The sequence below is a fragment of the Aphelocoma coerulescens genome, chromosome 6 (assembly GCF_041296385.1).
Source record: "Aphelocoma coerulescens isolate FSJ_1873_10779 chromosome 6, UR_Acoe_1.0, whole genome shotgun sequence".
Taxonomy (NCBI): domain Eukaryota; kingdom Metazoa; phylum Chordata; class Aves; order Passeriformes; family Corvidae; genus Aphelocoma; species Aphelocoma coerulescens.
The window spans coordinates 9,092,510-9,118,474 of NC_091020.1; the positions used below are offsets into that span (position 1 = coordinate 9,092,510).

Below are 25,965 nucleotides of genomic sequence, written 5' to 3' on the forward strand. Positions count from 1 at the left end.
ACTTTGATAAATACTTGCTTAATGAATCAAATCTGATTTTAAAAGAACAACTGTTGTTCTGTTTACTTCTTTCTGGTACCTCTGTAGCACTCACTTCTGACAGAAAGGTAACTGTCACATCTCCATCTGCAAATATGTACAACATGAGGGCAGAAATGTCTAGCCCTGAGTCTGGTGGTTTAATCCTGCTGGACAGAGAGCAAAATAATCATAGACACAAAAAAAGAACTACTCCCCCACCATGCTTTTTGATAATCTGAGCAGACACTTTAAAGTAATTCAAATACATAGAGAATTTGGCATTATTCATGTTTGACTATTTTCAGCTGGGTCACTCTTATAATCTAATCAGCTAAACTTTGTCTTCTGAAATCGTTTTCAGAATAAGAAATACAGATTTCTCTATATTCATTCCACATGACAAGCCATGTGTCAGCTCAGAGAATCTGTGGATAATACGGGATAAATTGCTGCCAGGCTGAAGGCGGAGCCGCCCTGTGTGGCAGTGTCAGAACAGTCTAAAGGGCAGCACATTATGAGAGGTCCCCCTCACAGCTGGGCTAGCTGATCTAAAGGGTCTTTTACAACATAAAGGATCCTAAAATACTAATATTGCCAATATACTCTTAATTTTGACCTCAAAAATTCTGGCATGCCAGGCTCCTAATTCTCTTGAGGTGACTTTCATGCAAATTTGTGATGACTTTTAAGCCAATTTGGGAGAGATGAAAGATGTTTGATTGACAGTGATGTCTATGTTTTACAGCAGACCTGCAGGAGACACTGGCAGGGCAAAAGAAGCTGGAACAGCATGAAGACCATCTCGTTTGTTCAGATAAGCTTATTTCTGGGACAAAAGATTAGTTCCCTCTAATGCCCCATACTGGTTTCCCTAAACCAGGATTTGGGAGGTATTAGCCACTATGTAAATAGCCCAGCAGATTTTAACTCAACATGTGGATGTAGAAGGCACACTGCCCTACCTACACTGAAAAAGGCAAAGGGAGAGTTATTCACATTAACCTGTCTCTTCCAAATCCTGAAAGACAACACAACTCTTTCTGAGTTTTCGTGATAGTGGCTAGACAGAGAGCTGTCCACCAGAAAGCTAACTTTCCATCTAGTCATTTTGCATTTTTCCAGCAACAGGTTAATTACTACCACATTACATAAAGAAAAACCCTCCCCAATTTGCAATGCAAAATGTATATATTGTGACTGTATAAAAATGTATTATCACAAATCAAATCACACAGACTAAAGCATTATTAATAATCGCAGCATATCTTCTAGTCACGTTTAAAATTCACAACCCTGTTCCATCTGTTTGTGTCCAAAGTCAATATAACTGAATTTTCTCTCCATATACTTCACTAGAGAAATTCCTTTCATTCTAATGAAAAAAATCTCTGCCCTTAAAAACTGGTAGATGCATTTCATCAAATGCACTAATAGCAATATCTGCTTCTTAAAGCATGAGTTTCAGTTTAGTGGGGTTCTTTTCACACTGAGTTTTTATCCTTTAAAATGCATTGATTTCTTTTTTTTTTTTTTTTTTCTGACCTTTACAGTATAAATGTCATTGTCAGATAAAATAATCCATGTAATCCATGCACAGACTGGAGAAAACCTTTGACTGATTTCAACATGATATATCACAGTCTCATAAAAACCTAACTATATTTCTTTGACAGACAAGTTCCTTTCCCTTAGTCTGATTCAGGTGGTATATGAAACACAAAGTTTATACTAGGGAAATATTCTGAGAGTGACACCAGTGGCTAGTTGCCATGGAAATAATAAATTATGAAGGTGGTAAACGGTGCTCTCTCTTCGGCACACAGGTAACTGCATGCACCACACCATTCCCACCAGGATGCAGCAGCCAGGGAAGGCACCAGCACTTAATTTTTCCTGAGACAAACACTAAAAGAAACTGAAGTCCACATTGCCATCAGCCAGACAAGCGAAAAGCTGTTATCATTTTTTGTATGCATCTAAATTTAATACCTGCACAATTCCATTCCTCTAACACACCTCATTAGTGCACAACATGGGTGAAGCCATGAGATCTCTCTCCTGCCAGGTATTTACCTGGAAACTTCTTATTTCCCTCAACAGGTATCAGATCAGGCCTTTACGTAATTAGGTTCTTGAGCACAAGCCCTATTTTTGGTGTGCTTTCTGCAAAGTGCAGTGACTGATGCTTTACAGAAATAATAAGTTTGTCTATTCACTGTACAGTCACTGAAACATCTACACATCTCAGCAGGGGGGAAGCAACTTCTCAGCCTGCTTGCACCTCTAGCTCTGTCAAGCTTCATTTTTATTGCTTTGAGTTCACCCCCTTCCTGTCCCCTCTGCCAAAGCTGTTCCACCGCAGTGAAAAGTAGGCAGGCTACATCGATCCAAAGAGACAAAGCACAGACAGTCATTTTAACCCATTAGGAGGCAAAGCTCTATTTTGAGAAAAGGGACAAGCGACTACAAGTACAAAGCCCACTCAGCTTCCTCCTTGCCAGGGCGTGACACCAGCCCCAGGCCTGCAGCCACAGGTGTGCCCTGTCCCTTTTGGCAATGTGGAACAATGCAGAGCCCAAAGTCACAGCACTGGCTGGCACTGCCAGCAAGGCAGCAGGGAGGCTGTGCCTCTCAGAAAGCACTGGTTTGGGATCCCAAAACAAGCCTAAGCTGACAAGGCCCAAATGCCCAGCTCTATGAAGACAGGGACATTCTGGGCACTGGCTAGAAGGGAACATTTTGTGCCTGGCAAACAGGTGGAAACATCAGGAGCTTTCAGTGTGTATTCCTGATCCAGAAGCTACTCTGCTGCGTTGGCTCCATCCAGTTCACAGATTTCTACCCAGGCTTTAAAAATATTCAAAAAACACTGGAAGTTAAGGTTGGAACCTTATTTATCTGCTTCATTGGCTTGGTTACGAGCTTAACTGGAGCTTTATAAATGATGTCAGTCCTTCCTGGAGAAGGCAGAGAGGTTGTACAGGGTGTTCAGTTGGAGCAGCTGCTTTTTCAATCAAGAGATACTTAATTAAGCAGAGAGGAAGAATACATAATGTACAGAAACAGGCTGGCTAAGGATTCTAGCCAGGCATGGGAAAAAAAAGTGAGCTTGCAAGAAAAATATACCCACCTATCTCCTTTGTTTTAAGCTGGTTTTCTAAAGGAAACCTAAGAGCACCGTGAAGCATGTTAGAAGCACAACACTCAAGAAATAAGGAAAGACACTTCTGGGAAAAGCAGTCTGTAGCGCACTATAGATAATGATCAGGAATGTGTGCTCCATGAAATTTCAGGACAACAATTAATATTCACTTCCACAAACATATAACTCTTGAAAGGAAATGAAGCATGAAGGAAACCCAATTGCACTAAGTCCAGGAATGATCTGAACAGACAACAAAAGTCAGTGATCTTGCTGTGTGATAGTGTCATGCTCTGTGCCTCCTACCAGATTATGGGACTGTTTAAATCTATTATCATTTTTTAAACACCCTCTTCTACATTTAGTTTCATTGATACATGAGGAGAGCTCTCTTCTCATTCTTAATGAATTCAGCAGTTTTACTATTACTGATGAAATGCCTACAGACTCCCAGAGCCCAGGCAAGCAAGAAATCAAATAATCGCAGTAGGTGCAGCAGGCTCTCATCTGCCTCTGGGCATTCACAAGCCTCTTATCACTGGAAATGCCTGTTTGAGGTTGCACCAGAGTACAGTTAAATCCTGCATTTTTATCACAATCTCACCTAATCTGGGCTTGCACATGGCATGCAGCTCCTCCTCTGTCATGGTGGCTTAGGTGTGCTTTTTGGGACGTTAGCATGGGCTGTGACATGTGAACTGAAAACACAGGTGGCGACTATGGCTTGTCCCCACAAACTGCTCAGGCTTGTTTACACTGATGGGGTGCTCAGCTCCACTCACATTTTAGTACCTGAGTCCCCCAAAGCTAAAAAACCAACTCCAGCTACACTGTAACCCACATTGCAACCATTCCACAAAAAGAAATAAAGGAGCAACTCCTGCAGCACTAGTCTCCCACACAGGAAAAGAGACATAACCAAGCACAGAGAACTTTCACAAAGGGTGAGCCTAAAAGTAAATTGATGTAGGAAAACATTAAAAACTATACCACACCATTATTGCCATGACCTTTCCGTATAAAAGGACATTTTAGAGTAGACTATCTTCCTCTCTACAGAGCTGACATAAAAAGGCTGCCTGTGGTTTTTTAAAAGTTTTATACATCATAGACTTAAACCATATTACAACTAAAACATATTACAACAACTGTTTCTAGACAAATTAACATCTGGTCTGCATCTGCCTGTATAGCCTTCATTCACTCATGCACAGTTGTTACAATTTCTTTCTCTATTGTAAAAACTGGAAGAAAAAAATAAACCTCAAAGAGAGTAGACACATCACTTGTTTCAAGTTTTTAATATCCTCTTCAAAATCACCACTGATGTAGTCACGGTCCAGACTATTTTGACAACAATTTATCCCAAGTTTACTACTTTGAAGTTGTCTACACACAATCAGTTCATACTCACCCCTCGGAGCTGACTGCTCCTGAATAATTTCAGGTATTTCTAAGTCTATTCCACACCTCACAGTCATCTCATAGATGACTCAGTTTCAGTGCCAATCAATGGCTTCAATTGTGCAGATTATGAACAGAATGGTAACATTAACACTAACAGCTGAGAACCTGTGGAACTGATAAAATCCCTTTGATGTAATGGTGATTAACCATTGCTGAACCTCGCCACAGGAACTGGGCAGGGAGGGAGGAGTTAATCATGTGTAATTCCACTGAGTATTACAGACAAAATACCTGTCAGCTGCAGCAAGCAGCAGTTTCCCATGCTGCTGACTCTCTTGGGGGAATCTGCAAATGTATACAGGGGTCCCAGTGCTTTGCTGCCCCTCACCCCCAGCCAGCATCTCAGCTCCAGCACATTTGGATGCTGCTGAAAGGAGCCTGGGCTATAACATGCCCTTGCTTAGCCAAGGCATGGACACCTGCCTAGCACAAGGTCCATCACTGGCTTTACCTGCAGGTTACTGTCTACCTGTTTGTTTATGGCTGGGCTACCGTGAGCCAGAAACAAAGGATGGGCACTAGTAACACCAAGGAAACACAGAGGGGCTTTTACATTCATCGAGAAAGTCAGAGCTAAGAGCTACAGGCTAAATGATGGCCTAAGTGAAGCCTGTGTGAGTTCTGCCAGCCTTCCCACACACCTGTGAATGATTTCTGATCTGGTCTTCACCACCACCTGTGTTTCAGAGCTTTTAAACAGGAAGATGCTGCAGAGCTGCCCAGTGGGTTTTACACAACCAGAGGAGTACACTGGGTGCTGACAAGCAGAAATGCTGCAGTCAATATTCACTTTGGGGAACATTCTTCCAAGCATACACCTAATAAAAATGTAGAGTCCTACAGAAAGACTGCACAGCTACCTGAGAATTCTCTGGTTCTCTGGCATGGCCCTGCCTCGCTGTTTTAAACCATGGATGCAGCAAAGTGCCTATGGCTTGCTCTCCTCCCTCCCCATGGAACACAGGGCTCCAAGACATGATCACCTCACCTAACACCTATGATGTTACACCACCCTCTGGTTACTCATGGGCAGGGGAGATCCCTGAGGTATTCTTTCTTTTTGTGTTTCCTAATATCAATATTATAGTTTTTAGCTATATGAGTTTGTCCAGTCTGTATTTCTAGTCACAACCATCCAAGAATAAGGACTCCAAAACCCATAGTGCTTACTGGAAAAACGCAGACAGGTATGGGAGACATGCAAAATTATCTTTAGCTTATCTCACAGTTAGATTTCCTAGCATTCAAGTTTTTCACCTCCCTAAAAATCATATCTCACAGGAGATACTCATGTTAAATAAAGAAAAGCAAGAGTCATAGTAATCACATTCTGTTATAACTCCTGGAGCTAGAATGGGAGGAGAAAGAACCAAATAGCACAATACCCACGAGGAATTCACAGAGCTTGACAATACAAGCGGCGGTGCAAGTGGCTGCAGTCACCGTGACCCCTGAGGATACAACTGACACCGAGCTGTGGGGGTCAGGCACCGAAGTTCAGCAACTCCCTCTGTAGTCAGGGTGAGAACCCACAACTACCCAGTTCAGTGGTTTGCATACTTTTGTACGGTTGGTTAACGTTTTCCCCCTCCTTACCTTATGCATAAGTCTATGTATATTTATTCCCCTTAAGCTAATATGTATTAGTTCTGGAAAATTCCATGTCACTCAGCACCCCCTTGGCTCCTTCCCTAAATCCCTCCTATGTGTTGTTCCCCTTGCTCTCAACCCCGCCTCCTATCCCATATCCCATTGGCTGTATCCCTTATCCTCGCCTTTCCTATCCCCACTATAAAATCCCTGGAAACCCTCAGCTCCTTGGCTCTTCGTCCTTATCCCTTCAGGTGGCTAAAGCTCTGCGTGGAACCTGTGCGAGGAGTCCCCTCTCTGCTTCTCGGCCTCCACCTGCGTGCTCTCACGCTCTGCTCGGAGACAGCTCCCTCGGGTCAGGAGCTCGTCCCCCTCTGCCCCTTCTGTGTGCCGCCGCTGCTCACAGGGTCCGCAGCTAGACCTCCGGGCTTCTCTTCGGGCTGGCACACACAGATCAGTTATAAATACACTGCTGACAAGACAGGGAACTTCAAAAAGACCAAAACAATTCCTCTGATGATAACAACCTGAATTGTACTGAATCCTCAACACTCCATCCTAAATGGCCGCTTTTAAAATGCATTAAAATTTATCGTAATAATGCCTTGCTGCCCATTCCTCTACTTACAAAGCACAGAGCAGTCATCTAAATCTCCCATGATAACATCTTCAAGACAGGAGTTTATCAGCAGTACAGGGAAGGAAAAATCCCGTGGGTTGGGATTACACTTTTGATTATAAATTTCCTGAGAGAAAGATGTCATCAATCTACATTCTTTATGAACTCCACCACATGAAAGTACTCTTTTACTCTAATAATAGCTATCAGGTTTTGTGCAAGCAGCACCTGCAACAATTCTCCTACATGGAAAAGAAAAAGTTGTTAAATAGAACCCCACAAAAGAAAATCAGTCAGCATTATTTTTTTGTCATGAAGCCGGTTTATTTTTATCTTTCCATTGTCATCAGCATACCAGCTGTTACACATCCCTTTAAGGAAGATTAGAGATTAATAGCCCCGTTTTCAAAATATACTGCAGTACCTACTTCCTTACTCTCTAATACATATATCCCAACACAGGAAAAAAATGGAAGGCCCATTTCTAGGCATCTCACAAAACAGGTGATGGAAAAAGTTCATCAGGATCTTCCCAGGCACTTTTGTTAGAAATACGTCCGTTCCATATTTTCCATCCTGGTTCCCGTTCGGCTCTTCTGTAGAGAGCAATGCCAAAGGTCACAGTAAATTACAAGTGACTCAGAGCAGGACAGAGCTCAGGAGCCCCTAGGAGGAGGCCAGTTGCCTGTTTCAGAGGCTGGGCAGGTGCCTCAGGCTCGATTTGGAGGCAGGAATGGGTACCACACAAGGTGAGGGCCTGTTCAGATACCCACTAACCCACATCATTCTGCATTATAGAAGCACATTAAGCTACCCTTCATGACAAAAATCAGTAAAGAAAACAAAACTGGTTCCAGAAAGAACCCTCAGCTCTCTGAACTATCCATACCACTTTCAGCACAGCAGGTTACCCCTTTCTCTTGAGCCACTGCTGGCATCCCTGTGTCAGCCCCCTTTGAAACCAGCAATTTTCCACATGACATCGCACAGAAAACTTTGCCAAAACACAGACGTATAAAAACCACTGCATTTCTTGTAACTAAGCAATTAGTGGGCTTACCAAGGAAAGACCCCACATTAGTTTAGCACACATTGCCTTCAGAAATGTGATCTGTTTTCATACAATTTTCTTTTTCTTGTATGCATAAAAAGGTATGTGAAACCCTTTAAAAAATAACCCCCAAAATACACTCCCCCTCCTCTAAATTCTTACTCTCTTTTCAAGGTAGACTTCTAAAGTCTGTCCTTCTCTGGATTACTGTTCTCTCTCCTCCTTGCCCCTCCACCACAGGAACTTCTAAAGTGATTATTCACCCAGGTTAACCTGTGTGTGTGTGTTGTTGCTTTAAAGAACTCTCATACTTCCTCCTTATTATAGTTCTTGAGCTGTTCAGTTCAGCAGCATTTGAGACTTACCCCCTTTACTTCCTCAGAATTACACCTTCACTTATTTTTTTTATTTTCACTTAATTTTAAGTAAGTTGATTTATGTTCTTGATGTCCAAGCTTCTTTCTTTACCTAATTTCTTTGTAATATATTTACTATTACCTGAAGAAAACCTGGAGTATTTTGTTGGCCCAGTGCATAGGTAAGTAATGTCATGTTTCTTGGGATAAAACACACCATATGATTCTAACTACTGTCTTGCAGTTTGGATGGAGATCCAAGCACTCTACCTGCTTGATCTTGATATGGCCAAGAAAAAGTGAAAAATCCAGACAGGAGAATGAGACTGTGTATTGCTTTAAACTAAGAAAATACAAAGATCAGAGAAAACTTCTAGAGGAGATTGGCGATTGTAACACATTGTGTAAGCTCTGGGCTCAGGGCCAACCACCAGTTAAAGCTGTGCCCTGGGCTTCAGTTGGCCAGGCCAGAAATAGTGATGCTATTCTCGGGAAGGTGCAGCTGGCTTCTTTTCTGTGACTCTGGTCACCAGCAGATTGCATAAAGGGACTAACACAATTAGCACAATAGGCTGGGCAAGGATGCTCAGCACTAGGATCACCTCAGTTTCTGCACTTGACTAGGGAACCTCAGGCTCCAATTTCCTTTCAGTAATCTTCAGGCAGTGATGCTTCCAGCGTTACTTCAAAGAAGTTTTGTGCTGAATCAACACACTGTCAAAGCCAGTTTTCATTTATTTCTTTGATACTTTGATTATATGCAGCCATGTATTAAAAGAGATACTTGACTTACAGGGAGAAAAATTACAGTGAGAAAAATTCAGAGAGCTACCTCTTTCTATCAGGCTCTGCAACAAAATGCTTTCAAAACAAATTACACTTCTTATTCATGTTATTTATTAAAGTAGGTTTTAAAGAAACATTTTATAGTAGATATACTAGTATTTTACAGGTTCTAACTCTTAACAAAAAGTATCAGGGTTTTTAGAGTGTTCACTGTGTCACCTGACAAGTCAGATGATTCTCAAACAGGAGGAAGAGAAGAAAAAACTCTCCCCTTCCCCCCCCAGAATAAATTCAGTGTTTCTTTTGTATTTACTTCTAAACAAATATTTATTTAGCTTTTCTACTGCCCTGAGTTATGAAATTACTATGAAATTATTCAATTAATTAAGAAAGCATCAAGAAAGTCCTCATACCTGCATAAGTCTATATTCAAAGCTACAGGTGACAAGCCATAATCTAATCCCCTATTCAGTCTTTTTAAAAATTGAAGCAAACAAACACTTTCTGAAAAAGCAGTATGGACATGGCAGGAGAATGCTTAATATCCAGCCAAACTATTCTTGAGTCATGCTTTACTGTGTGCAGATGTAAGTGATAAGATACTCAGAAAAAAAGTAATAGCCATTTATCCTCTCAAAAGCACAGTTCCTTCATTCTGTGCAGTTCAGTGCACAGCAACATAACTCACAAGTACAACACTTACCTTGATCTCAGCTAGATCAGTACATCAGCAGCCCAGGAGATCAACACCGACAGTTATCAGGCATCTCTATGATGATCATATTTCACAGAGGTGCTCACAATTTATCCCACACATTTTCAACTCCGCTCACATTTTCCAGCATACAGACTGAAACAGCATCACTTCTCTACCTGTACTGCTCTTAGCAAGCTAGGAAGACTTTCAAAGTTGAAACCAAATAATTTGAAGGCAGTCCTAGGACATAAAATACCATTTGCCAAATACTAGGAGCATTACTGCTACAAAGTGAAATGCTTTCACAGGAAAACTCTAACACAGCAGATCTAATGCAGCAGTCAGCTGGGATGAGAGTCTGCTGTGGCATTGCAGTGTGAATTTTACAGGTCTGTCTGGACCAGGACACCTTGGAAAAAGAATGTGTTTAGTGAAAAAGCAACTTCCGCTATCCCGGATTGCACTTTTGTTCTCAAGCAGCAATGCAGCAGCATTTCCTGAGAAGGTCACACACATGCAAGCACCAGATCTCTTGATGACCAGCCTTGCACACAGCATGGAGGATGATCAAGGGTGAATAGCAGTGGAAGCAGCAATACTGAAAGAAAGAAGCAATTTCTCTAAGAAGCCAGCTGCAGACGTGCTGGAGCAAGTCCTACAGTACAGCACTTGTGTACACCACTGTCACTTGTGCTGCAATTCCTGAGCAGCTGCTGTATCTGACCTGATGCAGGAAAGGGGAAAAGTGAAATCAGGACAATAAAAAACAAAACAAAACAAACCAGTAACAGAAAGAGAAATAAAAATGTTAAAAAACTTACAAGAAAGGATAGGAGAAATATCTCACCCTTTTTTTTCCCATTATAGGTCCTACACTAACTCACTGTTTACAGAATCAAGTTGTAGATTTGATACATTCTACTCTTGGGGCTCTTCTTGTGCACCTTTATTGGAAGTTTGCTAAATATTTACAAATAGTAATTCAGCCATCCCACACCTTTTCCTGACACATTGTTTTTGTTCTTATTTTTCCTCAGAAGTAATTTTCTTCACTACAATGAAGGTAGGACATCATTAGAGACCCTGCTAATAAATCTTTGTGAACAAGATCACTTCTCATATTTTTGTACAACCTAGAAATGGACATTTCCTTCGTTTCATAGAAGACTTTATATCATTGTAAAAGGGCCATGAAAGGAACACAAGACAACCACCTGAACAAAATGATTCATGACAGCATACAAATTCCAAAGACCAGGATAAAGATAACTCTGGGGATTTTCAGCAATAATGTTGGAAATAAGCTTAAGAACCAAAAATGTTCTTTTGTGACCTTTGCATGATTCATTTGCTTTTACGTGCAGTAAAAGAACCACAATTAGTGACTCCTGTAAAAGATGTCCAAACTGCTTTTGAAGCCTATCACATTGTGATGAGTTTTATGACAATATTTCTGCCAATATCCCTTTCATTGCATTAAAGCTACAAGATCCTGCCACACAGTGGCCTGTCTCTCCTTGGGCCCTGCTCCCAGATTCAGATGAAAACAGATGAACACAGAAACAATTCAATGAAAACATCATGTTTAACAATGCCTTCAGGAAACTTTAAAAGGAGTGCAGCTGTTCTGCCTTGGCCAACGCATGGACCCAAACATCAAAGAACAAAAACAGAGCAGAAAGGAAAGGTCCAAAATGCAGTATTATCTATCAATTCCTCTTCTTTATTGGAACAAGGAAGATAAAAGATGTATTCAAACAAAGATGAGAGTTGTGTAGAGGGGTTAACAGAAAAAGGCAGAAAGAAGGAATTAAATAGGTGCGAAAGAAGACTTCATGGTTTTGGTTTGGTTGCCTTTTTTCTTTTCAAGAGAGGACCAATTGCAAAGCCTAAAAAGGCAGGACAGAAAAAGGAAGTGAGAATCAGACTAGTGACACCATGAGAACCATCTCCCTGAGGCAAAATGCAGCTTCTCCTTCATTTGAGACCCTTTGTCTAAGGTAACTCTCCGAGCGCTCTGCTACAACTCAATCAGTCTGCTAACCTAAGTGATATTCAAGACAGATCAAATCAGATAATCCTCTCTGGCCTTAAAATACATGAATTTATAAAAGCCTCAGATAAGGAAGGAAGTGAGCAGAGGTTACAGAACAGAAAGGGCAAAGCTTAAAGAATGTTGTAATATATTTCAAAAAGGGTAAGACATAAATTCTCACTGTTTCCAAGCTTCAAAACAAATGTGCATCCATACAAGGAATTTTAAATGCCTAATTCTTGTTTTCCTATATATATATATATGTACTTTCCAATATTATTTTCTTCCCAAGACCTCAAAAAAATACCCCTAGCTCTATTGTTTTAACGAAAAAAAAAATCAAATCCAAAAGTGCAGCTTTCTGTGACATCCTGCACCTTTCAAAGACGATATTCCACAGTTATTAAATATTGCCTGGAAGGTCTCAAAGTTTTCCAAGTATTTCCTATTTACTATTAATCACTTCCTAAAGTTCAAGAACATTCTTCTATAGAGAGGACAAAAAACTCTGAACAAACACAAGTTCTCAGAAGACAGATTTAGGCCTTTATATTTTCAAAATTAGCCGGTATTTTTATGACAGTGGATTTTTCCCGTCCAAGTTTGCAATTACACAGTTATTTTGCCTGAGAATCCATTGCACACACGATTACAGTTTTCATGACAGAAAATTTATATTTAATATAAAAAGACATAACCCAGTGGCAGAGACTTCAAGCACACAAAATAGCAATAAAGTAGCTATTACTAGCACTGGAAGTTGCCTCAGAACATTTCATGTTTCACAGTTAATGTGAGTTTAAATTTATGCTTGAATGTATATCTCTTGTGAAGTTACACTACAGCTACTGTATGAGTCATAATGTTAATTTTTCTACCTTTTTTTACACTGAGTTTCCTTGTGTGATGTTTTGTTTAACAAAGTAAAGCAACAAAACAAAGCTGGAAAAAGGATGCACTGGCAGGAATACACAAACACAACATGCAACTGAGATTTAAAGAACTGCACATTCAGTTTGATGTGCTACAGCCTGTTACTCAAACATAAGACAAAGATCAAAACATTAGAATACAGCATTTGGCATACAATAACATTCTTATATTTTAGAGGGACAACTGCATCATTTGAGTTCATTTCAACACACACAAGTCCCAAGACAGCCATGGGTGTTGTTATTCCACATGTTACCACTGCTATTTGTATTTGAAGCTCCTCAGCCCAATATTGGCATGTTGAAAATTAGGCACTAAGCAATGAAACAACATTTTAATGTTCAAATCTCCTTATTCCCAAAAAAGGACTTTCTTTGTCAAATATCACGGTCACAGTGTGATAGAAGTTTTTTAAAAGTATTACTTAAGTTGTTGAAAGGCTTAGAAAAATATTTAAGGAAAATATTAGCTAGAGTCCAGGAAAGTATGTCCAATAAAGCAAAACCTCAATATAAATGCATTTCCTCTCCAAGTCATTATGTTAGTACAGCACAAATGATGGTGAAGCAAGGAGCACCAAATTGAAATACAATAATTTTCTAAAGAATTTACCATAATTACAAGAGCACCATACAAGAAAAACATTAGGTCAATAAATAATACATTTGAAATGACATGAAACACATTTAGACCCTGCCTCAGCAGCAGATTCAAAGCTCCTTGCAGAAGCCCTACCTGTGTTCTCACAGCACTGTTCTGTACCAGAGACTTTTTCTCAGTCCCAACCCAAAGGTGAGAATTGCTGAGAAAGCAGCTTGATGTTTTCCAAAACTGTGCCACCAGCTAGAATTGGAATTTAGAAACTGAGCACTCAGAAGATGGGTGACTGTCTCCAGGCAGGCTGTATCCAGCCAACTTCTGCCACCTCCCAGGTCTCAACAGCTGCCCAAAATCTCTGCCTGTCCACAGTTCCAAATACCAGTGCTGGAAGGTAAGAAGCCAGACTGCTGTAAGGGTTAGTGGGAGCAGATTGCCAGAGAAAGCAGGGATGATAGAAAGAAATGTACGATTTTCTAACTACCTTCTTGTGTTCCCCCACAGTAATAAGTAATAATGTCCTCCCCACACTATTGAAGGCCTCATATTTGAACACACCACGCAAGGGAGTGCTCTGAATAAGGTTGTATCGTTGCAGCAGCACCACATGAGTTAAAACCAGGAGCTGAAATGTATTTGGTGAAAAGCTCACCAGATCAGTTCACATCTGAGCATGCCAAAAAATCCCCATGCCAGATTTCACTGCAAATACTCACTTTGAGGTAAAAGCCTCAAACCTAGGGCACTTTGCATTCTATTTGGGATAGGTCAGCTCTCTGCTACATTGACAGAACTAGAAAAAATTATGAATTGAATTTGTATCATCAAAGTTACAAATCTGATGGGAATTCGATGCCAACATGTTGCCTTTAAAGTCCCTCCTTCCAGTGTTCAGACACCTGAGCATTCTATTCTTTTGCCTCCTCTTTTCACTGCTAAGATACTCCTTTCAATCTATCAGTACCTATTATTCCTCTCATATTGCCAGAGAAAAATCATTTACTTGAAGACACAGAAAAAGAAAGGTTGAGCAAACATGCACAAAGGAATTGTGGGAAATGGAGCAAAGTAGACTCATAAAAAATGAATGCTGACAAAATGATTAAAAATCCAACAAGTACTACTAGATAGATGGTAAATTCACCCTAAGATTTTAGTCTCAGTCCTTGAAGGAGCTGTGCTGCTGTCACAGTAAAAAAAGACAGAAAAAAACCCTGGGAATATGGTCTAAGAGTCTTTAAAACCCAGCTCATGGCCCCAAAAATAAACAGCATAATATTTAAAAGTCCATCCAATACACATAGCAGATACTAAAGACATCACATGCAGTCAGCAAAATGTTGAGTGCCCTTCACAAATCGCAAGATCAAGCTGAAAATATGAAAAACTAACGTGATACACTTAATACACGCAACAGCTCTAAGGGCACAATGGAAGACACTGAAATTTTGGTATGCTGAAAATCATCTCTAATTTCCAGCTTCACACTTTCTCTGCTGAGCTGAGCAAGGCTTGATATTGTCATTCCAGTTTATTGAAAAATGGAACCCACAAGGACGTATCCTGTGCTCGATATATCTGCACACATAAGAGCATATTTCTATCTTAAGGACACAACAGTTTCATCCTTCTTTAATTTAATAATGAGAGGGGTAGAGGGTTACTGAAGCACTTCAGAAATATTTTCACGTTTATGTAGAAAAAAGCCACACTGTTCAAATTGATATAGTTTCATCATATTATCATTATGAATAATATGCTCTCTGCAATCTTATCTAAGGAAGTCATAAACACCTGAGAGAAGTCTGATGCCTTAGAAAATGAACTTCTACTTTATCTACACCATCTGATGATGGCAGTTTAGTGTGAAGAAATACTGATTATATTTACTCAACCTCTTTCCTGACAACAATAAAAATATCAGTTTTAGAGTAATATTTGGGGAGATTTGGAAGAAAGGTTGATTTTGTTTGTCTACTTTTCTTTTTGCTTTTGTTTAATTTATAAGTGATTTATCTGCAGTGCTATACTCACAAAGGAATTGTGCAATCTGGATCAGAATTCAGTCTTGCTGGAGCAACAGACTTTGTCATAGTCAATCTCAATACAGGTGGCAAATGATCTGGATTTCAAGCTGCTACTGTCACTAAAGCCCAGGTATCTAAATCATGTGCATTCAAGCAAATTAAATTTTTTTAAAAAGCTATTATTTCTACACTTAAGCAAAACAGCCATACTTAAAACCAGAAATTCTTTCACATGAGGAAGCCAGTCAAAAAAAGGCAGGAGCTGGATACTGAAGTATTTGATCTGCTTTCAGTTTGGATATTCATTTTCTTTTTAAATAAGTAACATGAAAGCAACAGAGATCTCGAACATGAAGTGCAAATTAACTAATTACAAAATATTTTTATTTCCCAAACACTGATATAAAGCTTCTGCTCAAAATACCCCAGAACACCTGACAGAACAATAAAGTCTCAGTTTTCAGGCAGAGAAATGCATGACAAGACAGAGAAAGGTTAACAACAGACCAACAGAGGACTCAAGCATAAAACCCAAACTATTGCTTTGTTAAATTACTTTTATTTCCAGCAAAATATTTTTAACCTGGTGACTTTTATCAACACAGTACTACAAAGCATTCATTCTAGCTTCTTTTCTAATCAAAGAGAAAAATATGCCTGACATGCAGGATTTTTCTTAAATTGTGGTTAATCACAGTTGAGGAGGAGAGGGGAAAAAGTCCCACAAATATTTTCAGTGCTGTGTTTGCAAATCCACCCATAAGAGCACATTATATTCACTTGTACACACCACCCTTCAAGGTTTGTGTTAAAGTGTCCTTTCTAACCAGTTATGAAAGAGAAAGAAAGTGTTGAAAAGAGTGAAGGAGGGAGTGTTAGTAGGAGTGGCAGCAGCATCCTGTGCTCATTCCTGGATGCAGGTATGAACAGAGAATGCAGGTTTGCCAGGACAGGTATTTCTCTTTCCTGCCCCGTGGTATTATCCACCCTACTCAAATAATCTACACATGGGATTACAACAAATGATTTACAGTTCCCTAAATATCTGTGGAGCAAAAGACCCTGCTGCTATGGAAAGCTCACTGACTTGGGGGCTGATCCGTGCCCAGAAGAAATACTCCAGATCACTTTAGCTCCAGACTGCAGCCATCCTGACCCCAAAGGAATTGATGCAAACTCTAATTTATATCAGAAGTAGAAAGCAACAGGGTGGATTTCACCTGTTCTCCATTTCTGTGTAAAAAAAGCACTCTACTTCTTATTTTCAAAGAATCCTAATGTTAAAATACGAGACAGGCTGATGCTAACATACCATAAAAAAAGATTTCAAGTTCAAGAACTAGTTCCTAACTTCAATAAACACTGGTTTCAATGTTAACACATTCTGCAAACATGTGCAATATCCTCCAAATTATATTATATTGTAATCTTATGTTAGTAATCACTGGGGCTGAAAAAAAATTACAGGCATTAAAAAAAGATAACTAAAACTCCTTGGCATTTCTCAGTGATTTTGCATGCCTGTAATTTATCACTGTAATTGTATCACAGTTATGCCAATGACACTCAAGCCTACTTTTCTATTTGTGGCAATATATCTTGCAAGACAGAATGTAAAGTACCATCTTTTGGGTCTAAAGTTGTGATTATCAAATAATTTTTTTAACCAAACACTGACACCCCTGGATATGCCTTCCTGCTCTAGTTATTTGCCTTTGTTTTCTGATCATTTGGGCCACCACATCCTCAATTTGGGACAATAGTTAGATTAACCCTCGACTTTAAAAAAAACCCCCTAGAAATAGTTAGTCCATAAACTGTCTTTGTATGCAGTCAGAGAGTCTGTCTTCTCCATCAACCCCATCATTTAAGTTTAAAAAAAATGTAAAATACAAATAATTAAATTACAGTGCAAAAAGCAGGAAGAGAAAACTGGCATAATAACTGGTTTAGACACCAAGACCTGAGGGTAAATCTTATAAAAGAAAGAGAATTATTTGCTCTTTTCCATCACCTTAATCTCAGGGACAATAGATATTTGCCATCCATGTCCCTAAAAAAAAGCATAATGCTTTAACCTCTGAAACAGCATACTAAACTTGAAGTTCATTTCCAAGGTAAACAACCCAAACACAGAAGAAATAAATAGGTTATATTCTGGTAAGATTGAAGCACTACTTAATTTTATGATAAAAATAAAACTTTTTTTGTTGTTGTTTAAAGTACTTAGATATAAAGAATTTTTAAAGGTTAATCCCATTCCCATGAAAGCTGGTCTTAGTATATATTTGCAAACTTCTCTATCATGCTCCTTTAGGACTTCCCAAGGTATGCACCAAAAAGGAAGCAAAGACTTATTCACTGCACAGTCTTTTATTGACAAGATCTTTCTTTCTTTGCACAATACCTCTGCTGTGCTGTTTAATTTGTCTTCCAATAGCACTCCTTCAATTTGGTCTTTATATTTAAACCATAGCAAAGGAAAACATATTTTTTCATTTGTTTTCAAATTTTACACGGCTACAGACTTTCTTTCAGAGTGCTTTATGGGGTTTGGAAGACAGTAGTTCTATTCTCTTTTGAAGTCCAAGAGTTACTAAACTACTAATTTTTAAATCTAGATTAAGACTATTTAAAATAAGCTTTGACAATATGTACATATTACTTTGTCTCTCTTTTACCTCTGTTAGTCAGCAGAAGATACTTGCTTTGTATATGGGCTACAAACTAGCAGAGGTGAAGTAAAAAAAAAATTTAAAAAAAAAATTAAGCCATTTGATGCTATTATAAATAGTGAGAAATTTTGTCTAAGCCCTTGTGACAGAACCTCCTGAATGGTGAAGAGTCCAAGATGCTGAGTTCATCAGTATGATGTCATTTAAGTACATTTACAGCAGAACATGAGGAGATCAGGTTGTCACCAGCAAAGGGCTATTGACTGCCTGTCTCCCTTTTGTGTCTAAAGGAAAGTAACAACAAAAACTGAAGTGAAGTCACTTTCTTCAGAAGAAAAACAGTGAAACAGTGCCATGGAGTCTTAAGAGACAAAGAACGAAAGGAGCACTGTGAGATACCAACCATTTGTTGTTGATCTGGTTTTGTGGTTTGTTTTTTGTTTTAAATTAAGTCATTAGGAGTTTTGCTTCCTGACAGTGGCAGAGTAGAATCAGTTTGTTAGCTTGCTGAATATCCTCTCACCAGGAGAGAACAGACCTGACTCTTTGCTGAAGCTGTGCTTAGAAGAGAAGATTAATAAGTTGTGGGAGAAAACAAAGCACAATGCAGGCACCTGTCATGGCTGTCCAGAAAAATCTCTTCTTGCTTTCTGTGTAGAATTCTTTATATGCCAAATCAGTGGAGGTTTTCTTTGCCCACAAGTCCAGCACTGTTCCTTCTCATAAACTATCACCTGTAGGAGGAGGGTCAGAGATGCTAAACCCCATTCCAATGTATTCCCAACTGGAATTAAAAGCACCAGAATATTGTAAAGCCTCTAACTATCTGCTCTAGCACTCCTGGGGAGCAAAACAGTGTAAAAAACTTGTTTTGCTCCAGAAGTCACAGCACAAGAACATTTCAGTTTGCAGAATAGTATGAAGGAAGCCACTGAAAAAAATCCCCACCATCTTTGGCATTAATTGAGACAGCTGCTCTGTACATTCTGTCCTGCTTCCCAGGAAGCTGCCCCTTTCTCTCAGTGCACTTGGATCAAAACACTGCGCCTGTCTCCTTGTGGGCAGAAGCGCGATAGCAATGGGAAGTCAGCATGTGAGTCTATCTGTGCAAGACATTTCCATTTTACAGCAGTCTTACTGGGATTTGATCTTCCACCTGCACAGTTTCTTGTCTTTCTATCAGATATAGCTCCTAAAAACCCTTTGATATCTAAGGCATCTCCCTAAAAATAAAGAAAAGAACCAACCACATCCAAGTGACACCAATTAAAGAAAGGAAGAACAGATACAGAAAGAAAGAAGTCACTCTTAGAAGTTTACAATCTCCATCATACAAAACAAACCAAACAAACAAAAGAGAAAAGAAAACAAGCAACAGTTGAAACAACATCTTCAGTAAACGAAGATGGCTTAGCAACTGGCTGTTCAGATCTCTCTTAATTTACACCTCATTACCCAGGAGAGGTAGCAGAGAAGTTCGACACATATTAATGGTCCTCAGCACATTTGAACTCTCTTGCATGCAATTACAAAGCGTCCTGCCTGAAGCTATTACATTAGCTCTTTGTCACAGGCACCTACAAGCCCACCCACTCTATATGAATTCATATGTGCTACTGTAGGATAATTATCCATTCAGTGGGAAGTCAATGCTAATCTTCTCAAGGACACTTCAAGGACTATCTGTGATAACCACCAGTCACTTAAAAAAAACATAAACGGAAAATGGAATCTTTGCAGCTTCTTCTTAAACTGGTTAACAGTCCCAGAGAGTTTTGCCAAAGACAATGAAATATGCAGGCCTTTGGGGGTGGTGGGGGGTGTGTGTCTATCCTAGTCATATTAAGGAGTCTCCATAGCTTTTAGTGTATGCATCAAAGTTAACATTCCTTATTTTTTCATGCAATGCACAGAAAGTTACTTCATCTAGTTTTTCCACAGTTTGACTCTCTTATTGTATTTTGATTAGATTGCCAATGGCACCAGAGGTTATCAATAATTAAAATCAGAATTGCTCTCGTTGTGCATCCTATATTTTTAACGAATAAGAACAGTCTTCCATAGAGAGAATGATAGCACTCTGTAGCTAGAGAGATTGCAGGTCAGCAACATCCACCCAAAAGTTAAATTCCATATTCACTTGTGAAGCAACTCTGGCTGCCTGAATACAGAAAGGTGCTCCCACTATATGAACAGAGTGGACAAACTAAATAACATTTTTGATGGATATTTAGGTATCGCACGGATTCACATGGCATATGAACCAAAACAGACAGTGAGGGCAAGCTACATCTAAAACATTTTTTGGAAAACAAGGAGGAGGGAGAATTGCATGAGAAAAGAACACAGAGGGAAATATGACATCCTAAGGTCCACTACTCCTCCAGTGGACTCTAAGAAACCCTTCAGAGAGCTTCTAGAGCAGCTGATTAGCATTCTGTCCAAGTTATCCCAACTGTAAAACCTGACACCTAACCTTTGAAGTTGAAAATACAGATCTAAAGGTCTGCAGATTTAAGTGTCCAATAAATGTAGCCAATAATCTTTTTTGTTAATGTGACAGTTAATATGAAAACACAGAACATAGCTGGTGTAGAAATTCAGACTGCAGCCTTCACAACTGAAGGTACACTGGGCTTGTAGCATTACAAGGTTTTGCTTAAGAGGCCATGGCCAAACATGTTTTATTCACAGTTCTTCAGAAAAGTAAAACCAAAATAAATTACTGGACTTCTACGTGCAAGTTTTCAGCAGCCAGACATCTGCTACATTAAAAGGGGCTCTCATTCCTGCCTTGTGCAAGCAAACAAAAACAAAACAAAAAAAGAACCAGACTGATCCAGACTTTCTACATTATTCAAACCATTGTGACAGATTAATCCAGGATCATCTTTTTTTTTCTGCTGATAAGAAGTGCTCCTGTGCTCTTCTGCTTCCAAAAAGAACAGTTCATACTTCTGCACATTCAAACAACATGAGGGAGCACCCAGATGGAAACTGAATAGACAAGCAAGATGAAACAAAGAACCAAAGCACAGACATATCTCAAACTTAGGGTGCTAAGCAAGGCATATTGTTGTCCTCCTCCTGTTCTTCTAGTTTCTTATAGAGACCAAAAGGAAAAGCAGTACCTCTTCCTCTAGCTCAACAGAGAGAGAAAAGCTTAATCAATTTAAAAAAAGGTACCACTGTTCTTTCCTGAGCATTCATTTCCCACACTGGTGGGAGCACCATCCTTGGATCACAAACAATTTTCCTCTAACATTTGATTCTTTGACTCCCTCGCCTTATTTGTCTATGAAAGTATTTTTAAGTGACTATTACACTATTACACAGGCACACAATCCACACAGTCAAGAGCAGAGGTTCCAAGTCTGGACTGTTACAGTGCTGGAGCATATCTAACTCCTGTAGACACAGCAAGTGCATGACATTTCTTCCTTACCAACTCCAGTGACAGGATCTGTACATTCTTGACTGTTTTGATAATGCCTGAAGCTCCCTGCAACATAAGCCATTCTCCTCAGCCTGGCAAGTTCAGTAACTAAAATTTAAAAACTGAGCAATGAGAATCTTGAAAAGGAGAAAATAATTCCATTCTATCCTGACACTTTTGCTGCTGTTGGGAATCAATTTAATCTATGAAAGAATTTAATTAGTTGTATCACTTGTCTTAGCTGATGGCTACTCAAAACTGCCACACTCAACCTCAAACCAACTTTTAAGAATTATATATACATGTCAATGTATATATTGGGTTTTTTTCTATCATTTCTTGAAGTGATATAGGCAAAGAGCTGCTTCCCTCACATACTGTGGAATTAAATCACATGACCACACCAATTTAAATTCTAGTTATGAGCTGGGGGGCGGGGGGTGTGTTGAGAATTGAAATAAATGTCTTCTTTTACTCAACTTAATGATAGCAGCTGGAACAAAATTCATCCATCAAGCATTAAGAAAAACTCACACATTAACTTCTGGAATAATATTTCCCACTGAAACCTTTGAGGCTCCACTCAATTTATAAATCATGAAGAGCTGAAGTTCTTTCACTGAGAAGGAGATGATCATGGTACTGCTTAACTGTCTCTGCACAAACTTCTCCATTAGAGACAATCTCACTCAGCAGCTTTGAGATTTCAAGTTATCTCCTAAGAAGCATCTCCTAGCATGAGAAGCTTCTGTGCCTTGAACTTTGCTTTCACAAATAAATAAATATTCAAGCCATGCATGGGACCAGCTTATCTCTCTTACATTTCAAGCATTCTCTGGGTGTTGGTTGGAACTCCTGAAGTGAGTCAGTGTGTTGGGAAGCTTCTTTCTCACACAAGTAAAGCAAGTGACAGAGAGAAATTTTGGGAGCTGGAAAGTGGTGAGAACAAACCTGGCAGGTCTAATTTACAGGAATGCTGTGTGATAGCAGCTGGATCTGTAGTGATCATACTTAGTTTACCTGCACTGCAGTTAAAGGTGTGGCTGTAGCTTTCAGTCATATGTGAACCAGCTTTCAAGAGATAAACTCAATTACCAATTATGCTGTCACCAAGACGGACCAGCTGAAGAAAACCATGCTAAAGAAGCAGGACACTGAGACCTCATGAGGCTTTTGTTGTTCTTTGTATCTGAGCTAATCACATAAAAAATTGGATATGCCCTCAAAAGCTGTGGTACAAAAAAAATCCTACTCCAAAGCTCATTTTTAGAAACATAGAGCCTTTCCCAGCCATTCAAAAAAATGCATTACAACTAACTTACCAAATCAAACAAGTTCATCTACTGAGTCTTAAAATACATATATATAATAATTAAAATCACCTGAGCATTAACTGATTTTAATACTGTCTCATTTCTGCGAATGGAGGCAGAGAGGGATTTGTCAGGAGCAGCTCCTCACAGCAGACTGTCCTCCTGCTGCTTTCCAGGCTGACAGCTCCTTGGCTTCTGGCTCCTTAACCCACAATTGTACCTGTTATTGTGTAAAAGTTTTCTCTATTTCTGGTGATTGCATGGGTGGATGACAACTTTTTTTGTTCTGAGTCATTTATTTCTTTTTGGGCCTTTAAACTGCTCCTTTACAGTATAATCAGTCTCAGCAAATGACTAGTAATTACCACTGTTAGAACACACTTTTTCCAATTAAATCATTTTTGAGTATAGGCTGTCCAAAAACTAACTTTGCATAAAACCCTAAGCTTACTCCATCTTCTTCTGTACTCCAAGTGGAAAAGAGGGACAAACTTATTTTTAGGGGTTTTTTCACTGTATCTTTACCCTTATGAGAGGAGCTTTCCCCCTTCCTACCCCTCACTCTGGACTTTGGTCTGGAAGGCCAAGGTGTTTCAGTGATGTCAAGTTCCCTCAGATTGTACATAAGAAACCACTCCTTTCCTAGAAGAAAATCAATGAAAGTGTTCTTCAGAAAAAAATGATTGCCATTAGTTTTCTAACTGTAAGTTCTTCTTTGTGTATTTACCAGGGTGCATAGTGACAGGACAAGGGTGAATGGCTTCATACTGAGAGCAGGTTTAGATAAGATACTAGGAAATAGTTCTTTACTGGGAGAATATGAGGCTCTGGAACAAATTGCCCAGAGAAGGTGTGGATGCTCCCCATCCCAGGCATTGTCCTGAGTAGAAGTGGGTTGGAACTGGATGTTCTTTGAGGTCCCTTCCAATCCAAACCATTCTGCAACTCTGTGTCTTCTCTCAAAATCTACTGATGCCTAGGCATAAAATTAAAGGATGCTATTGCTGTCATATCACTCCAAAAAAAAAAATAAGTAACACTTCAGCATTGCACCTCAGTATTCAGGTCCAGAGTCTTATTTGAAAATAAATATATTTATACACATACAGAGTAGGATTTTGGGATTTCCTGAGGCTTCTCTCAGACAGTGTGACTCATAAAGCACCTCTCTGCCTCAGTGCAGAAATCACAACACACACAGAGGCTCCAAAGAATTATTAAAAGTATTTATACTGCATTATTGCTAGAAATCTCAACTCTGATTTGACTCATTTTTTACAGTACTTGCAGACTAATTTTGACTGTGAATGTCAATGCTCAGAAGTAGGTAAGTAAAATAGGCAAATTGTAGAAGACAATACAAGAGGTGGCAGAGCCCAAAACCAATCCATTTACAAGTATTCTTCTAATATTATATTCTACAGACCAAGTTATCTCATTTGTGTTGTCTATTTTCATTCTTTATCAAAGTCTTCCCCCTGTTAACCAGTAATTTAGCAGAGAACTCAGTTCCAAAACAGTTTTAAGGAATTACACTCTTGAAAAGACACAGCCCTATTGATATGGCAATAATGAATTCATCTCATAGTGCAGGCAACATCCACAGGCAGCTCTTTGGGACACCCTTTCAACCCATACTTAACTCTGCTACTTTTTGCTTACCACATTTGGGGGTTTTGTTTGTTTTTAACACGGAGGTGATCACATTAAAGGGATTAGGCGTCACTGCAGTTTAATACACCAATACTCGATCCCTTTCACAGCGTTAAGTGGAGACAGTTTGCAACAGTTTTCAAATCCAGCAGGTGAAAAACAACCGCGGCAATCTGATCTGAGCTGCCACAGCACATCAATTACAGACATGAAACAGAGGTTTCCAAAGGACATGCAGAGCACTCCGGCCCTCTGGAAGCGACCCCCTAGAGAGAGAAAATACTGGGTGATCTTTCATTCTCTGGCAATACATTTCATCTCCTTAAACTGTAATTTGAGAACTGTCAAGGAATCCACCGCTGAATGATCTCATCGACAGCAGGTTAACAGCAAAGACTGATGGGCAGGTGTTAAACAGCCTCAATAAAGTGCGCTGCTACAGGCAAGTACATGAGTCAACAGACTCAGTCCAAAACTTTGGATTCTGTATTGAGGATAAATAAATCTCTCCCAGCTCTTCAGAATACCTTTGAATCTGCTTTTATCCACAATAATTGTTGGTTTCCACAGATAAAACAAACTTAACCGCCACGGAAAAATCAGGTATCATCCAAGTTTTTCCTAATAAAGATTTATAGTTTCTGATAAACATAAAAGTATGAGAAAGTTTAACAAACATGTCAAATCATATTACTTATAAATATATTCACATATACATGCAGGTTCACATAAACAATCAAAAATTCCTCAAAAACACACATCTGTGTGGCTACCTAACTTCAACAGAACTTAAAATAACTGAAAAACTGAAAATCAAAGGAATTGGTTCTATAAAGGTATGGGAAAACTGGGAGCATTTCTGAACAAAATCAGTTTTAAAATGCTTTTTGAAAATTGGAAAACAAAAGGCATAAAATAAATAATCCTTTGTAGTCAACACTTTTTGTTACTGTTCAGTCAGTACTAATTACTGATTCAAACAATTTAAACTGGAATGTCCAAACCAGAAACAAAAACTTGAACTCATACAAAGAAAACACATTTTCTTCTGGGTTTTTTTGTTTGGTTTTTTGGTTTTTTTTTTTAAAGCAGCAAATATTCCAAACTGGGCAAAAATACACTGACAAACCTGTAGAAGGGGAAGAGTGCCTAGGTTTAGTGCCATCTTTCATAAATACCTCATGTTATACTTCTGTATAGGAATTTCCAGAGCAAGTTTCTCATTAAAAACAGAGTAAAATAAATGAGCTCTTGATATAGAAGTCTAGCTGAACCAAGTCCCCAAACAGTGTTGTTTTTCTAAGGTTGAAGATTATCACCATTTTATTAGTAGCATAGAACATGCAAAACATAATAAGGCCCTAGGGCTTAAGATATGGAAAGGGCTCTTCAAAAATTACAAGGGTTAAAAGGAAGTAAAGAAGGAAAATGATGTCAAAATGTTGGTAAAGTGTGCACAAAGTGTCTGTTTAATGTAAAGATCAGTGTGCTGACTGAAGCTCTGCAGTACTGAAACTCCAAGTGCCTGCCTGTCAACCAACAGAAAACTAGGTAGAAATAATTCCAG

General features: G+C 39.2%; 1 protein-coding gene across 12 annotated transcripts in view; it reads right to left on the bottom strand.

The window, feature by feature from the left end:
- GRID1 (glutamate ionotropic receptor delta type subunit 1) overlaps positions 1-25,965 on the bottom strand; it is a 557,084-nt gene that overhangs the window by 251,193 nt on the left and 279,926 nt on the right. The gene's annotated exons all lie outside the window — the stretch shown is intronic.